Source organism: Humulus lupulus, chromosome 4 (genome assembly GCF_963169125.1).
Source record: "Humulus lupulus chromosome 4, drHumLupu1.1, whole genome shotgun sequence".
NCBI classification, from domain to species: Eukaryota; Viridiplantae; Streptophyta; class Magnoliopsida; order Rosales; family Cannabaceae; genus Humulus; species Humulus lupulus.
In genome coordinates, this window is record NC_084796.1 from 41292070 (window position 1) to 41309822 (window position 17753).

Genomic DNA, 17753 nt, shown 5'->3' on the forward strand with positions numbered 1-17753 from the left:
GTTCAGGAAGCGGCATCCTCCCACCTTCGAGGGTGGACCAAACCAACTGAGGGCTGAGCAGTGGATGAATATGATTTCCTCCATCCTAGATTTCATGAGGGTGGAAGGAAACGAGAGGGTAGCCTGTGCAAGCTACATCTTCAGAGAGGACGCCCGCATCTGGTGGGATGTAGTGACACAGAGAAGAAATGTTGCATTTATGACCTGGGAAGAGTTCAGAAACATCTTTAATGAGAAGTATTACGGTGTTGCATTCCGAGCTGCAAAGGTTGACGAGTTTACCAACCTGACTCAGAACCAGATGACAGTTACTGAGTATGCCTTGAGATTTGACCGATGGCCAAGTTCGCACCAGATTTGGTGCCGACTAATGCGGCACGAAGGGATTGGTTTGTACGGGGGTTGAATGTCATGATCGCCTGTGATGTTAAGATAACATTGGACCCGGGGACTACTACATATGCTCAGGTAGTGGACAAGGCCCTTACAGCTGAGGGGGCCAAGGATCAGATTTGGAGAGAGGGTGCTACTAGGCGCGATGCTAGGAGGACGGTGCCTCCTTTTACCAGATCTAGTCGGGGTAGCGGCCCCAGTGAGTAGAAGAGAAAGGCCCCAGATTCTTTTGTTCCTCCTAGCTCGGATAGGAGGGCACAAGGTGCTTTTAGTGGCCGTCGGGGCAGGGGTGACAACTGGAGGAGTTTCCCAGTATGTCCTTGGTGCAGACGACGACATCAAGGAGAGTGCAGGATCAGGGCCTTCTTTATTTGTGGGAGTGTCAACCATTTTAAGAAGGACTGCCCACAAGCCAGGAAAGAGGAGTCGAAGTAGAGTGACAGTCTCGCTCCTGCCAGAGTATTCACCTTAACTCAGACTGAGGCTAAGGCTAGCCCTTCGGTCGTGATAGGTCAGATTTCTCGTGTTGGTTCTTGTTTTATTGTTTTGATTGATTCAGGAGCTACTCATTCATTTGTGTCTACTAGAGTGATAGATCAGTTGTGTAGACCTAGTGATTTGTATGCTAGGAGATTTCAGAATATGTTGCCAACTGGGGAACTGGTAGTCTTTAGGAGATGGATTAGAGCATTTCCAGTAGAGATAGACGGTAGAGAGTTGTCTGTGGATCTGATCGATTTAGTGACGGAGGACTTCGATATGATTCTAGGGATGGATTGGTTATTGAATTATGGGGCGAAGATTGACTGCAAGCGCCGGATGGTGACTTTTGAACCAGAAGCGGAGGTACCCTTTGTATTTGTGGGGACAGTTAGTGGACCGCGGGTACCTATGATTTCGGCACTGAAGGCTAGAGACCTGATGCAGGAAGGTGGCATAGGATTCCTAGTAAACATTGTGGATACCTCTAAAGTTTCGTCGAATGGACTGAGTGAGACCAGATTGGTATGTGAGTTTCCAGACTTATTTCCAGCAGACTTGCCAGGGTTGCCACCTCAGCGGGAGATTGAGTTTGTTATAGAGTTGGCGCCAAGGGCGGAGCTAGTATCTAGGACACCTTATAGAATGGCTCCGGTAGAGTTGAAGGAATTGAAGATTCAGTTGTAGGAGTTACTGGATTTGGGGTTCATCAGACCGAGTTTCTCACCATCTGGTGCTCCAATGTTGTTCGTCAAGAAGAAGGATGGATCTCTTAGGATGTGTATTGAGTACAGGGAGCTGAACAAGTTGACCATTAAGAACAAGTACCCACTACCTACGATCGACGACTTGTTTGATCAGCTACAGGGGAAGATAGTGTTCTCTAAGATTGATCTCCGGTCAGGTTACCATTAGTTAAGGATTAAAGAGGAGGACATACCAAAGACCGCCTTCCGCATGAGATATGGACACTATGAATTCTTGGTTATGTCCTTTGGATTAACCAACGTCCCAGTAGCTTTTAATGGATATGATGAATATGGTCTTCAAGGATTATCTGGATAAGTTCGTGATTGTGTTTATTGACGACATATTGGTGTACTCTTAGTCAGAGACAGAGCATGAGCAACATTTACGCCTGGTGTTGCAGCGATTGAGAGAGCATAGGTTATATGCTAAGTTCAGCAAGTACGAATTTTGGCTACCGCAAGTCACATTTCTGGGCCATATTGTCAGTAAGGAAGGGATTCTGGTTGACCCAAGTAAGATTGAGGTAGTGAGGGATTGGCCTAGAACGAGCAGTGTACCAGAAGTTAGGAGCTTCCTGGGTTTGGTAGGGTATTATGGCAGTTCGTTGAGGGGTTCTCCAGGATAGCCACGCCGTTGACTAAATTGATGAGAAAGAATACTAAGTATGTGTGGATAGACAGGTGTGAGAACAACTGTAAGGAATTGAAGAGGCGACTGATCACCGCTCCAATTTTGAGTCTACCGTCAGACAATGAGAAGTTTGTGGTTTATTGTGATGCTTCCAGACAGGGTTTAGGGTGTGTGTTGATGCAAGTCGAAAAGGTGATAGCCTATTCATCAAGACAACTGAAGGAGTACAAGCAGAGATATCCCACACATGATCTAGAGTTGGCAGCAGTGGTATTTTTGACTTAAGGTTTGGAGACATTACTTATAGGGTGAGAAGTGCACACTGACCATAAGAGTTTGAAGTACTTCTTTACTCAGAAGGATCTGAATATGTGCCAGAGACGTTGACTAGAATTAGTAAAGGGTTATGAATGTGATATCCTATACCATCCTGGGAAGGCTAATGTAGTGGCTAATGCATTGAGTCGGAAGGGCCCAGGACAATTGTTCAGTTCGAGGCAGATATCTGATAAGTTAGCTGAGGAGATGACCAAAGTAGGTATAGAGTTGGTGGTTGGTCAGTTAGCCAACATCACTCTTTAGTCTACGCTCCTTGAGAGGATTAGGGAGGTACAGGGGGAGGATCCCCAGTTGGTAGAACGAAGAGAGAGCGCCTTAGCCGAAGCGGCTAAGGACTTCTCTATTTCAAAGATGGGATTACTGAAGTACAAATGTCGGATTTGTGTTCTGATGGATTCTAATATTCGAAGAGAGATACTAGATAAGTCTCATACCACTTCCTATTCTTTGCATCCAGGTTCGACGAAGATGTACCAGGATTTAAGAACCTTGTATTGGTGGTCGGAAATGAAGAGGGACGTGGTGGACTATGTGGCTAAGTGCTTAACTTGTCAGCAGGTAAAGGCTGAACATCAGAGGCCAGCAGGGTTGTTGCAGCCTCTAGGGATTCCAGAGTGGAAGTGGGAGGATATTACCATGGACTTTGTGGTTGGTTTGCCGAAAACCATGGGACAACATGATTCAGTGTGGGTGATCGTGGATAGGTACACCAAGTCCACCCACTTCTTGCTTGTTAGGATGACTTATACTGTGGAGCAGTAAGCTAAATTGTATGTGAAGGAAATTATTCGACTTCATGGGGCTCCGAGTTCAATAGTATAACAAGGACCCCACCTTCACCTCCAAGTTTTGGGAGAGCCAGCAGAAGGCTATGGGCATGCAATTGCGGTTTAGTACCGCTTATCATCCTCAGATAGATGGATAGCCTGAGAGGACAAATTAGATACTAGAGGATATGATATGAACCTGTGTGTTGGATTTTGGGGGATCTTGGGGTAAGTATCTCCCATTGATTGAGTTTGCATACAATAACAGTTATCAGGCGACTATCGGAGTGGCTCCGTATGAGATGTTGTATGGGAGGAAATGTAGATCACCTATCCATTGGGATGAGACAGGTGAGAGAAGGTACTTAGGTCCTGAGATGGTTCAGAGGACCAATGAGGCGATTGAAAAGATTAGAGCTCGAATGCTCGCCTCCCAGAGTCGCCAGAAGAGTTACTCGGACTTGAAACACAAGAGCGTAGAATTTCAAGTCGGTGACCACGTGTATCTCAGAGTTTCTCCCTTGAGAGGAGTGAAACGGTTTGGTGTTTGGGGCAAGCTGAGCCCTAGGTTTGTTGGCCACTTTGAGATTCTGGAACGGGTTGGAGAGGTAGTTTTTAGATTGGCGATGCCTCCAGCTTTATCAGGGGTTCGTGATGTGTTTCACGTGTCCATGCTCCAAAAGTATGTGTCAAATTCTACACATGTGTTGAGTTATGAGAACTTGGAGCTGGATCAGGATTTATCTTATGAGGAGAAGTCGGTTCAAATTCTTGACCGGAAGGATAAAATCTTGCGGAGCAAGACCATCGCCTTGGTAAAAGTGCTATAGTAACACCATAATTTCTCATAGATTACCGAGAACACAACGTTGAGTCATAATCGTAAATATTGCTCTTTTATTGAATAAAAACTTGAAAATAAATACATACATGGATCCATGGTTTTACAAAAAATAAAATAATTGTCTTTAACATAAAAATGAGCAACATTTAAATAAAACTTTGAAATAAACTTTCTTTAATAAAAATAAATAAATAGGCCTGCTTGATCTTCCTCGACTATATGGTCCCCACAAATACATCACGAAGCTCTTAGGTCCCACTCGCCACCGGTCTTTCTATCCTTAATTGCTTGAAATAACAACATCATAAGGAGTGAATTTCTAAGCCCAGTAAGGAAATTACATACAAAAGTTAGACATATAATCAAACATAACATAAATTCACAAGAGCCATACAAACACAAAACTCTAGGTCATATTATAGCTTAAGTCATAATTCTAAATCATAATCTAAGTCATAAATCATAAATCATAAATCATACTCTAAGTCATAAGTCATAGATCATAAGTCATAAGTCATAGATCATAAATCATAGGTCATAAGTCATAAGTCATACTCACAATCATAACTATGGGTCATATGTCATAAATCATAATCATAACTATAGGTCATAATAATAAGTCAGATATAATAAAAAAGATAAGTGTTTATACAAGGGTGGAAATTAAGCCCCGGACAAAAGTCTGTCATACACCGGACATCACTTAGGTCCGTCATAAAGTTTTGGCAACCGAGCCTACCAGACATAATCCGTCATACATCCTTGGATACCTTCGGTCAAGACACACTTACTCATTTGTTGTACCTGAAATGTTAGGTCATACAAACATAAACTATATCATAAATTACATAAACTAATTCATAATACTAAACTAAACAAATTTTCCTTACCAAAAACCGGAATATTGGAGACAAGAGCGGGATTGAAACTCCTAAAACCAAACATAAAGAAACCATAAGTTTCTAAAGAAATGAAGATGAAGAGAAGATCTAAACCATCGAGATAAGAACTTACCGAAAACCTTATGTTTCCAAGGAATAGAACACCTAACCAAAAGTCACTATCACAAGTTAGGATTTGAAGAAAAATGAAAGAATAATAGAAACTATAATGAACTAAACCTGAATATAATTAATACCTTGGATAACTTAGAACCTTGATCTATACCTCGAACACAGAAAACACACAAAAACTTACTTCCCAAGTGTTTAGAAAAGCATTATATTTGAAAGCTTTAACCCCAAAACCCTAGTGTTTCTCTCTAGAATAAACTTAGCAACTTGGAGGCTCTGAACTGTGCTTAAAGATGAAGAAAAATGGCTGAGTACTACGTCCTATTTATAGAGTTCAAGGAGTGAAACTAACTCCCATTTAAATGAATAAATAAATGATTAAAAATGAATAAATTTGAATTATCTGTTCAACAGATGCCCAGAACTCGGTCAAAAGCGTTCAGGAACGAGTCAAGGTTGTTAAGGGCTGTTTCTAGCTCAAAATTCTACGAAATTCAAAAACTGGACACTGGAGCCGATATATCACCTAGGGTAGGTGATAAATCGCCCCTACCATGATCCTGAGGGTCCGTGGTTTTGTTCGTGCGAATTCAACGTGTTTTCCGTATCAATCATAGGCGATATATCGACTCCTATAGATGTGATATATCGGCATACGCTGATATTTTAAACACGTTTTTGCACATTTCAGGCTAATTTGAAATTGATTACAAACTACTTTGACTGAGTAAAACGTGATCCTAACAGATAATGGAAGGTTCTAGAGCTTCTAGATCTTTCTTTTAATTAAACTATTCATAAAAAATACTTAAATCCTTAATAAGCATGCTTGTGACAGGTGTCACGCTCTTAATTATTCTATCTAAACCTTAGGTTATAATAAATAATATTCTTAGGACCAACTATATTAATCAAACCTTATGTTAAAATTAATATTTCTAAACCATAGGTTAAACTTATAAAATCCATAATTATTTCTACGAGTTTCTAACTAAATCTCGGCTTGAACCAATATCCACTAAAACTAAAATTCTATAGCTACTACTACTACTACTACTACTACTACTACTACTACTACTACTACTACTACTACTGCTACTACTACTATCTAGCTAAGTAAAATTCTGGGATGCTACAATTCTCCCCTACTTAAAAGAATTTCTTCCTCGAAATTTACTTACCAAAAATCTCGGGATACCGTTTCCTTATATAATCCTCCAATTCCCATGTGGCCTCTCTTTCTGTGCTATTGCTCCACAAGATATTAACCATAGGGACACTTTTGGACCTTAACTCCTTAGTTCCCCACTCTAGAACATGTACTGGTCGTTCTTCATAACTGAAATCTTGTTTTAACTGCAGAGCATTGTAATCGAGCACATGGGATGGATCTAATATATATTTTCTCAACATCGATACATGAAAAACGTTATTCGTTTCAGCTAATGATGGCGGCAAAGCCAACCGATATGCTACATGCCCTACTTTGTCCAATATCTCAAAAGGACCTATAAACCTCGGGCTTAACATTCCTTTCTTTCTGAAACGCATAATCCCCTTCATCGAAGAAACTTTGAGAAAGACATGATCACCTACAGAAAACTCAACATTCCGCCTCTTAGCGTTGGCATAGCTGTAACGCCCTGGATAGCCAAGACCGTTACACTGTGTACTTATAAAGGTTCAAGACTTGCTAATCAAGTCATTAATTTGAAAACGTGTCACTAAACATGTAGGAGTTAAGGTTAAAAAGGGTTTTGGTTTCAAAAGACTCATTTAACATATTTAAACTGTAATAACATGGGATCCCATACAAAAACGAAGTTAAAGAAAGTTTACAGACTCCCAAAAATACATGAGAAACAACTAGCCATACTAAGGCAAAACAGACAGTCTTCAGGTTCCATGTCCTTGCTTAGATCTCAACCGTGGCGGCCGAGCACCTGGCTATGTACATTTCGCTCGCTGAGCTCTCCAGTCAGGGCTGATCTAACTTGCCCTTGCCTTTACCTACACCACGTAGCACCCGTGAGCCAAGGCCCAGCAAGAAAACATCATAGATAACTCAAACAATGATCACAGACAAATAGTTCAGTAGGCATGTAAACCCATCAGATAATCCACAACAGATATTTAGCTTAGACAATCCAATACAAGATACATTCTATCACATATAACATTCATATCACATAATAATTAGGGCCGACGACTTAGGCCGCACCCTCTGTTTAACCCACTGACTCCGACCCGCTTAAACCGAGCTTAGTGCATATTAAGCTGTCCTCGGCTACTAGTGGCCGAGCTGCGCCCTGTGCGCTAGTGAGACCCTTGGTACTCTTAGGCCGTTGGTTCACTAAATGGCTTGCATGGCATACCACCATCTTTTCAAGCATGTACAATAGGGAGCCCTTAGTCCCGCCTCATATATTAAACCAGGTGCAGTTTTCTTACCTTTAGTCTGTACGGTTATCGAATTACGAGCAATGCCCCTCAAGCACGATTCGCTCCCGAGCCTAAGCTTTTATCACCTAGTCACAACCAAAGTATAGGGTTTCATAAATACTCAAATATAGGTTTCCAGTTTACAAAACTAACTCCCGGGACTCCTAATTCCACCAAGCACGGTGGTGAAAATAAACCCGAGCACACTAGACCACTTTCCCGTGCTTAAAACCCTCAAAATCTCAAGTGTGCAACCAAGGGCTGCGGCCCCCAAAGCCTAGCCGCGGCCCTTCCCCAAAACAGAACCTACTCCCACTCTGAACCACACACGCACCGCGGCCCTTGCCTTGGGCGCCGCGGTGCGCCCCCTTGGCCGAGCCCCCTTGGCTTCTTTGCATGCTAAGGCCGCAGCGCTCTAGAACAGAATCGCGGCCCTCCCCTTCGAACCCAGATTTTACACCATTTCAAAGCTCAAAACCTTACCTTAAACCATCCCAAAACTTCCCAACTCCTAACCAATTAATTCCCAACCTCTTTAGCATGATCTAAACAACATAACTCTTAAGAAAACACAGCCTAACACACTCCAATCTCTTCCTTTCAATTTTTGAAACCCAAGTGCTAAAAACACACAAACCAGCCATCAAACTCAATTTAAAACCTCTAACCAGGAGTTGAAACTTACCTTTGCTGTAGTATCACTTCACCAAGCTATGACCAAGCTAAGCTCCCAAGTTTCCCCTCTTAATTCTGCCTTAGAACATCACAACTAAACTTGTTTCAACACTTAACTAAAACCCAGCTAAAACTCATAATTCAACCACAGAAAGTAGAGTTAGATGCTTACCTTAATCCCTGCTTCAGTTCCTTGATTAAATCCCTGAGCTAGACCCCCAAATTCTCACCACCAAACTCAGAAATCTCAGCTAGTTTCCCTTAGTTTCCTTTGTGTTTCCTTAAGCGTGAGAGAGAGAGAGAGCTGAGCCTAAGTGTTTAGTCGGTTTGTTTTTCTTCTAAAAGCTTCTTTATGACTAACCATCTATTAAGTTAATCCCAAGGCTCGGGGTGCCGGAACCGTCCCCGAGGCCAAAATGGTAAAATCCCCCAATATTCCCGCCTAGACATTCTAACCTCAAATATATCTCCATATATTTATTTTCATGACCCGATAATCCAAATCGCTACCCGCTATCTTAAAGTACCCCCGACTTGTCCAAATTCATATCTTAAGCCCCGTTGTGACTTTTCCCCGCTATCTGACCCTAGAACCGTCTTGAGTCGCGCTCATCGAACCTGTCCACATAATAATGTGGTTCTCACATATATCACATATCATATTACCACATAATATAATCAATTATCATATAAACATTATTAAACATATAATTACTCATTAAATCACAATTATTCCATTAATGCCCTCCTGGCACACTAATCAAGACCCTTAAGCCTTATTAGCAATTTTGGGTCGTTACAATAGCTCTTCTGGCGACTTTGAGCGGCAATCATTCGTTGTCTTATCTTTTCTGCTGCCTCCATTGCTTCTCTTACTGCCTCAGGTCCTAAATATTATCTTTCACCAATCTCATCCCAATGAAGTGGTGATCGGCATTTCCGTCCATATAGCATCTCATAAGATGCCATGCCTATCGTCGCTTGATAAATATTGTTGTAAGAGAATTCTATCAATGGAGGATACTTGCTCCATGATCCTGAGAAGTCTAACGCACACACCCTCATCATATCTTCTAATATATGTATGGTACGTTCTGACTGACCATCGGTTTGAGGGTGAAATGTCGTACTTAATTTTAACTTAGTGCCCATTGCATGATGTAGACCTTCCCAGAACTTTGATGTAAAAACTGATCCTTTATCGGAGACTATCATCTTTGGAACTCCATGTAGTCTCACTGTCTCTGCCACGTAAAGCTCTACGTACTGCTCAACATTATAAATTGTTCTTACCGGCAAGAAGTGAGCAGATTTTGTGAGTCTATCTACTATTACCCAAATAGAGTCATGCTGCTTGGTGGTCCTTGGTAATCCCGTCACGAAGTCCATCACTATATCTTCCCATTTCCATTCGGGAATCTCCAATGGTTGCAAAGTTCCGGAGGGTCTCTGATGTTCAGCCTTAACTTGTTGACACGTAAGGCATTTTGCTACAAAATCTGCTATGTCTTTCTTCATCCCCGGCCACCAGTACATTGTCTTGACATCGTTATCCATCTTGGTCGATCCCGGGTGAAGTGAATATGGAGTAGTGTGCGCTTCCTTCATAATACTTTCCCTTAATTCACCACTTTCGGGCACACATACTCGGTTCCTATATCGTAACATGCCTTCTTTTGTCAAGGAGAAATCAACATTTTATGAGCTTTGTATTGATGCCTTCATCTTAAGAAGAAACTCATCTTCTTGTTGTTTCACCTTTCTTTCCTCCATTAGTGTTGACGTGATCGTGAGGTCAGCTAGCTTTCCAGTTATTAGCTCAATTCTGGACCTCTTAATATCATCTTGTAAGTGTTGAGCTATTCCCTTAAATGTTGACAAACCTCCGTAACTCCGCCTACTAAGTGCGTCTGCCACGACATTAGCCTTTCCCGGATGATACAAGATTTCACAATCATAGTCCTTTACTAACTCCAGCCACCTTCGTTGTCTTATATTGAGCCCTTTCTGTGTAAATAAGTACTTTATACTTTTATGGTCCGTATAGATTTTACACTTTTCTCCATACAGATAGTGCTTCCAAATCTTTAGAGCGAAAACCATCGCCGCTAATTCTAAGTCATGGGTCGGATACCGCTGCTCGTACTCCTTTAGTTGTCTCGAGGCACATGCGACCACTTTTTCATCTTGCATCAAAACACATCCAAGTCCCTACTTCGACGCGTCACAATATACTACAAACTTTGCCTTATTGTTTGGGACACACAAAACTGGGGATGATATGAGCTTGTCTTTTAATGTAAGCTTTCTTTGCATTTCTCCATCCATACAAATTTATGTTGCTTCTGCGTCAAATTTTTTAAAGGTGTAGCTATTCTGGAGAACCCTTCAACAAATCGTCTATAGTATCCTACCAATCCCAGAAAACTTCTCACCTCCATGGCATTCTTGGGTTTGGGCCAGTCCTTCACTGCTTCAATCTTGGCAGGATCTACTTCTACGCCATTTTTAGACACAATGTGTCCTAGAAATGCCACCTTCTCTAGCCAGAATTCGCATTTCTTAAACTTAGCGTATAATTGATGACTTTTGAGTCATCCCAACGTTAGTTGCAAGTGATCTTTATGCTCGTCTTTTGTTTTTGAGTAGATCAATATGTCATCTATAAACACCACAACAAACTTATTCAGGTAGTCCTTAAATACACGGTTCATAAGATCCATGAATGCTGCTGGTGCGTTTGTTAAGCCAAAAGATATCACCAGAAACTCGTAGTGTCCATATCTAGTCTGAAAATCCGTCTTTTGGATATCTTCTTCTCGTACTCTTAGTTAATGATATCCCGACCGCAAATCTATCTTTGAAAATACCGTAGATCCTTGTAGTTGATCAAAAAGATTGTCTATTCGAGGCAAAGGGTATTTTTTCTTGATCGTCACATTATTGTTTTCTCAATAGTCGATGCACATCCTCATACTCCCGTCCTTCTTTTTAACAAAAAGCCCTGGTGCTCCCCAAGGTGAATAACTTGGTCGGATGAAACCCTTGTCTAAAAGCTCCTGCATTTGTATCTTTAATTCCTTTAACTCGGTAGGTGCCATTCTATAGGGAGCTTTCGAGATTGGTGCCGTCTCAGGTGCCAATTATATTTCAAACTCAATTTTCCTATTCGGAGGTAATCCCGGTAGATCTTCTGGAAACACCTCAGGAAATTCGCATACAATATGTACATCCTTTTGTTCGAGCTGCATCTGTAACGCCCTGGGTAGCCAAGACCATTACACTGTATATTTATAAAGGTGCTGAACTTGCTAATCAAGTCATTTAGTTGAAAATGTGTCACTAAAACCATTAATGAACTAGGGTTAAAAGGTTTTGGTCATAAAAGATACATTTCATATAAATAGACGTTTTGTACATGTGATCCCAAAAGAAATAACACTTGAAGGTCTGTTTATAAAATTTCAAGGTATAAACAACCGCTCACCACTCTAAGGGCAAAACAGACATTTATGGTCCTTCTGTTCCTGTCCCTCCCTCAATCGTGACGGCCAAGCAGATAGTCATGTACATTTTTCCTCCAAAGCTCTCCAAGGCAGGGTTGATCAAGCTTACCCTTGCCTTTACTTACACCACGTAGCACCCGTGAGCCAAGGCCCAGCAAAAAAACATAACGTCATAGCACAAACAATGATAATAATCAAATAACTCTTAAAGCATGTTTATACACTTAGCAGTCCATACTAATCACATAATCCATAGACATAACAAGGAAATCCACAATCTAATACTCAACTATTCAGCATGGCATGTTCAACAGTTAACAACGATAACCAAATCACATGATAATCAGGGTCGACGCCCTTAGGTCGCACCCTCTATTTTCCCCACTGACTCTGGTCTGCTTAAATCGAGCTCAGTGAATATTAAGTTGTCCTCAGCTACCAGTGGCTGAGCCGCGCCCTGTGCGCCAATGTAAACTCCGGCACCCTTAGGACATTTCTTTAATATTCACATGGCATAATACCACCTTACATAATGCATACAAGAATAGGGAACCCTTAGTCCCGTCATAAACACACAACTGAGTGCAGTTCCTATCTGCTCCAAAGGGTCGCGGCACACCAAGAACTGAGTCGCAGCCCGACCCCTTCAAACCCAGAAAACCCACCATTTTTAGCAACCAAACCTCACTCAAATCCACCCAAAACCCTCCTAGTGATACAATTCAATTATGATAAACATCCTAACATGTTTCTAGTAGCAAAACCCAGCAAAAACCTAACTTAGAAACTCATCAAAATTACACTTTAATCTTTGAAACCCATAAGCTAAAGAACACCAAAACCAGCCAGGAAAACACAGAATTCAAACACTAAACCATAAATTAGAGCTTACCTTCACTGAAGAACCAATCCTCCAAGAAATTGCTGAGCTAACTCCCAAGTCCTTAGCCTCAATTCAGTCTTAAATTCAAAACCCAAGAACTCTTAGAATCCAGACCAAAGCTACATGATCAAATGACCAAAAATGTAATTAAAGTCTTACCTCAACTCCTGATTGAATTCCTTAGCTAAAACTGAGCTAATCTCCAAGGTTCCAACTCAAATTTATGAGTTTCCAGCCAAGTCCTCCTTTTGGTTTCACTAGTTTCCTTGAGAGAGAGTTGAGATGATAGGAATGAGCTGAGAGGAAAAGAAAGGGTCGGTTTGGCCTTGTTCTACTGCTTTCTTAATTTTGTCTTATCCACCCCTAGTTAATTAAGTTAATCCCAAAGCTCGGGGTACCAAAAACGTCCCCGAGGGAAAAATGGTAAATTTCCCCAGTATTCCCACCTAGGCTTCCTAACCTCAAATATATCTCCAATCATTTATTTCCATAACCCGATAACCCAAATAACCATCTAATACCCAAAATACCCCTCGACTCGCCCCAAGACAAGTATTGGGCCCCGTTGTGACTGTTTCGCTAACTGGCTCCATAGGATTGCCTCAAGTCGCATGCTGCAGATATATCCACATAATAATGTGGTCTTTACAATTATAACATATAACCACATTTATGCCCTCAACAAGCAAAAATTACAAATATACCCCTTTAAGCTAAACAGGGCCTACATGCATACTAATACTCTTAGACATGCATTTCATATATCCATATACTCATATAAGCATGCTTATCACAGAATCATGCATTAAAATATTTAATTCACACATAAACCAATTATGCCCTCCCGGTACACTAATCAAGGCCCTTAAGCCTTATTAGTGATTTTTGGGTCGTTACAGCGTCTCTCGTGTTTTGTCCACTACACTGGCTAGAAATGCTTGGAAACCACTATTGATTAACCGTTGAGCTTTGAGAGTTGAGACTATCGATATGCGATTTCGGGAAACTTCTCCTTTGAAGGTGAACTGCTCTCCGCCTTTTGTTTTAAAGTTGACTGTCTTACCCTTGTAGTCTATCGTTGCCCCATACTTTGCTAACCAGTCCATGCCTAAAACTACGTCATAATCCTTAAGATCTAATTTGATCAAATCTGGTGGTAATTCTATTCCTTCGATTCAAACTACAACACTACGCATCCCTCTACTAGACATCATTCTTTCCCCCGAGGGTAACTCCGTGACAAACTTATCACTAAAAAGTTTGCATGGTCTATCTAAGCTATCAATCATATTCATAGAGACAAAAGAATGCGTAGCTCCCCAATCGAATAATGCATTGCATAATTTACTAGAGATAGTGACCTGACCTGTAACCATTGTGTTACTAGTATCTGCTTCACCTCTAGTAAGAGCAAAAACTCTGGCTGGCACAAGCTTGTCATCTTTCTTTTGGTCTTTCATCTTTGGGCAATTATTTTTAATGTGTCCTTCTTCTCCTCAATTGAAACAGCCTTTCGTCTTATATCGACATTCCCCTGAATGCTTCCTCTTGCCGATAGGGCACTGGGGATATTCCACATAAGGCTTCTTATTCCCATTACTTTCTGATGTAGTCTTATTCATCTTGTCGGCTTTTTGATTTTGACCACCGTCATGTTTCCGTTGGTGGTCATTATGTTCATTGTTATTCCTTTTGGCATCCCTTCTGGCCGCGCCTTCTTTCCAGATTCTTTCTTCAGCCTGCTCAGCTTCCAAGGCTACCTCTAATGTTTCTACATAAGTGGTTATCCCCTGAATCAGCTTTACATCACGGGCTATCATAGGTTTCAGTCCCTTCACGAATCTTAGAATTCTTAGTGTCTCAGTGGGTACCATGTTCGCCGCGAACTTAGCCAGTCTATCAAACTTCCTGGCATACTCCGTCACAGTCGAATTCCCTTGAGTAAGCGCAATGAATTCGTTGTGGCTAGAATTGCAGGACTATAGTATTTCTTGTTGAACACTTGGATAAACTCATCCCAAGTCATGACGTTCACATCTCTAGTCTGCTTCACTATATCCCACCAGATGCGGGCGTATTTCTTTAGCAAACTTGAAGCGCAAGAGACTCGATCTTCGTTTCCCAGCCGCATGTGCTCTAGAATGGAATCCACTGATCGAAGTCATTCTTCTACTTCTATTGGATCTGATCTGCCGTCAAATTTCGGTGGTTGATGCTTTCTAAAGCATTCATACACTGCCCTGTAGCGATGTTCTGCCAACTATAGTAATTGTGCTAAAGGAATAACTTGTTGCGCCACTTGTTGTTGCTGTTGCCCTGAGTTTATTTGGAACTCTTTTTCCCTTCTCCTTAACTCTTCCCTAAGACGACCATTTTATTTTTCCAAACTTATTCGAGTAGTAGCAGCTGCCTGCTCTTCCACTACATTGGGTGCCTCTGGCACTCCCAGGGCTGTTGGAAATTCTTCATATGTGGGGGGGTGGCAAGCCTAGGCTCGAAATGACTTAACTCGAAATCACATACCCATTCCTTTTTTTGTTTGTTTAATGACTAGGCTCAAAATAATAACCCGTCCATTTCTTCAGCCAACTATCAATGTCCAACACCCTCAGAGTCAATGGTGGAGCACAATTGTAGCGTCCCAAATTTGCTAGCAAGGCTTAGGGCCTTGATTAGCGCGCCTGGAGGGCAATAATTGATTTGTTATGTTAATATGTGAATTTAATAACTATGTGATTAGAGATGCATGTTTAGGTGAATTAAATATGCACGTGGGCCCCATTTGGTTGCTAGGGGCATATTTGTAATTTTAGCCCGGTGAGGGCATAAATGCAATATTTGTGTATATTGTGATTGACACCACGTGTGGTTGGTGATATATTTGTGATGCACAATCCGAACCAGTCCTAGGGAGCAGCTTAGCTAGATAGTCACAAGTGGGAATAATTAGTAGTTAGTGGTACTTTGGTAACTTGGGTAACTATAAGTAACTCTTGAGGATAGTTTTTATAGGTGAGAAATTAAGTGGGAATGTGGCATTCTTGCAAGAGGATAAGGAAAAGTCTAGGCTGCCCTTGAGGTTAGTTAGAGTCTAAGTTAGAGGGGAGGGCAAATGTGTCATTTGGCTTTAGTAATAGATAGACTTTGGCTGAGAAAAGTCCCACACGTTACTCTCACCTTGGCATTATACTTGGCTCCTTTGGAAGCTCTAGAGAAAACCAAAAACTAAAGGAAGGACCTTTGAATTTGTAGGATCAAAGTGGGGAATCAAGCCAAGGATTTAAGCCAAGGGAGCTAGAGGTTGTTCTACACGTTTGAGGTAAGAATTTTAAGATCTTATTTTGTTGAACTTAGCCAATAAGTGTTGTGGTTTGAGAACTGAAATGTGTTTTTCCTTGTGGATTATTGGAATGAAGTTTTGGCAAAGTTAAGCTTGGGAATTTGTGTGATTTAAGCTTGGAAGTGGATTTGAAAGCATATTAGGGTCGAATTCCTACTTGAGGTAAGAATTCCTTTCATTTTTGAAGTACATATTCTGGTGTGGTTTAAGTTTTGTGAAGTGTGGTTTAAGTTTTGTGGAGTTTTAAATCACTTGGTGATTTTTTAGTTTGGTTGAGTGTTTGAGTTTGTTGCTGGTATTTTTGAGTTTCTATACCGTTTATTTGAAGTTTTAGGTCGAATTGGGATTTGGGTGTACCTTGGTTGTTATTTGGATGAGTTTTAGCTCGGGAAAAACCCAGTTTTCTAGGTTCGCGTATGAGCGTCGCGACCCTGTTCTTCCGTGCCGCGGCACCAGGTTGAATCAGGACAGGGGAGCCCTGTTGGGCGCCGCGACCCCTTTAGGGTTGTGCTGCGGCACTAGGCCATTTTCTGGATGTGGAATTTTGTGTTTTTAGGGTTTTTTCTCAAGGGGTTCAGGGGACGCTTTGACCATCTTGTGTGGGGAAACGAGAGGTCCCGAGAGCATGAGATTGGTTCTGGGGTACAATTATGAATTGTTAGTAACGAAAGTGTTACTTGTGTGTTGTGACTAGGTTTTCAATGAGGCTTGGGTTAGAGGATTGTACTCGGGATTTCGGTGCTCAAGAAGCTCAAGACACAGGTAAGAAAACCGTTGTACCCGAAGAGCAAGGCGTGGCCTTATAGTTTGTATTGCAGGGCACGACCCTATGTGATTGAATTGCAGGGCGTAGCCCTATTTTTTATGTCTGGTATATGTTTAAATTGTTATTGATATTATGCTATGTATGCTGATCTGTGAATGAACGACAGAGGCCAGAAACGGAAAAGGCCAAGAATGGCAAGGCCGGGTACGGAAAAGGGCCGGAACGGTGTTAAGCACGTGGAGTGAAAGGCCGAGTACGACAAGGAGCTGGGAGCGGCGTTAAGCATGCAGAGTGCAAGTCGCCAGGGTGAGACCCTTCTCGGATGCATGAGTCATCCTCACGGTAAAGACCAGGAACCCAGGGCCTGGTAAAATACCAGGGACGGCATGGCCGCTACATGTTTAGCCTATTGGCGTCTTTATTATATGTTGGTTGCTAGATATGTATATGTTGATTATTTGTGTTGAGTTTTTTTGCTGGGCTTCGGCTCACGGGTGCTCTATGGTGCAGGTAAGGGCAAGGGAAAGGGAAAGGTCGACCAACCATGAGTACGGAGAGCGTGAAGCGACGTGTACATGTTTGGCATGCCTGGCTACCACGACCAGGGGTATTTTTGGGAGACATTATGTATTATTAAGAGTTTTGTCGTTTAGTCGACATAAATCATATTTTGAGTTGTAAATATTTCTAAACAGTAATTTTGGGATCCCAAATGTATAACGCTTTATAATTTCAATAAATGAATACATTTTCAAATTATATGACTTTTATTAGAGTTTAGCTACACTTTTAACCTAAAACCTCGATTAGCGAGTTAATTGCACATTTAAAACTCACTTAGTAACAGCTCTAAGGAAGTAGGGCGTTACAACAAGTCAACACTGGTTCAACTGCCCTATGATCAACGCTCCCTATCCTGTCTTCT